The sequence below is a fragment of the Neovison vison genome, chromosome 8, assembly GCF_020171115.1.
Source record: "Neovison vison isolate M4711 chromosome 8, ASM_NN_V1, whole genome shotgun sequence".
NCBI classification, from domain to species: Eukaryota; Metazoa; Chordata; class Mammalia; order Carnivora; family Mustelidae; genus Neogale; species Neogale vison.
Window position 1 is genome coordinate 107,378,123 of NC_058098.1, and position 1,538 is coordinate 107,379,660.

Genomic DNA, 1,538 nt, shown 5'->3' on the forward strand with positions numbered 1-1,538 from the left:
ATCAAACTGACCGGTCAGAGCTACCTCTTACGAAAAGGCGGTGACAATGATCCCGACAAGGTCACTTCCAAGAAGGCCGCTCCGGACGAGGCCGCTCTAGATGACGCTGCTCCGCAGATGAGGCCGCTCCATGATTGGAGCTGCTCCCAAGAAGAGGCCACTCCCAAGACAAGGCCACTGCTCAATGAAGTTGCTCCCCGGACAAGGCCGCTCCCAAGAAGAGGCTGTTCTGGACAAGATCGCTTCCCAGACGAGGCCACTCCCAACAATGAAGAAGCAATGATGACAGCAACGATGATAAGGAGGACAACCCGGATGACACAGACTCTGCTCCCCACAATGCTACTCTGACAAGGCTTCCACCCGGAGGAAGCCACCACTGCGGACAAGGCCACTTGTGGTTCCGGGTGGCGAGGCATTTTGCGGTGAGGCTGCTGGCGTCTAGGGTCCATTGGCATCTCAGGGCTGCTGGCGCCTCGGGACCGCTGGCGTCTAGGGGCTGCAGGCGTCGGGACCGCTGACCGCTGGACCACTGGTGTCCAGGGGCTGCAGTGTCAGGACCGCTGACTGCTGGACCACTGGACCGCTGGCGTCTAGGGGTTGCAGGTGTCAGGACCGCTGACCGCTGGACCGCTGGTGTCTCGGCAGCTCGGAGCTGCTGAAGGCAGGGCTGCCGGAGTCTGCAGGCTGCAGGTGGCGTCTCTCGGCCGCCGGAGGCGGGGCCGGCGGTGGCTCGGGCCGTCGGAGGTGGGACCGCCGGAGGCGGTTATAGCTCTTACAAGAGCTGTTACAGCTCCTCCACTCCGCCGACTCTTCCTTCTGCTCCGGTCACAGCTCTCCTCTCCTCTCCTGCTAGCCTCACACAGCAACCTTTATGTGGTTGGTTGAGCCCCACCCCTATACAGGTGGCCAATCGGATCTCAATTCACCCTAGTGGATACACACATGCCGCACCTATTGGACTTCTCCACCTGGCCTGCTCCACCCCTAAATCTGGGGTCCACAAACAAGTTCCTCTAGGAGGGGCAGGCCCTTACAGTGGGTACTTCCAGCAGAGGTTTGTCAGACAAGGCCTAGGAAAGGAAGAAACCAGGATAGTTCTTGGGCCATTAGCATTGGCAGTCTATGAGCTAGGAGGGAGTCATCTCTTCATGCCCCAAGGTTGCTTGGTTCACTCCCTGGCAGCGGCTAGGGAGAAGGTAAGATGATGCACTAGAAGCTGCCAGAGGAAGTGACAGAGGAGAGAGGCTGAGTTGATATTTCAGAAGGATCCGTTACAAAAGTCTTCAATAATTTAATGAAACTGTGCAAAGGAGCGATTATATTACTTGTAGAATTGATACTTTGTAGTTTTTAAACATCACATACAATTCAGAGGATTTCCAGATCCTGTCATAGCTCACAATTTTAGAAGGGCAATTTTATAGCAAACCTGTATGTCAATTAACATTGGTCAGCAATAAGCTAGCACTTGTGCACACTTATCATCTGTGGGCACTGTGCTATTTTATTTAAACTGTTTAACTTTCTTATTTAAG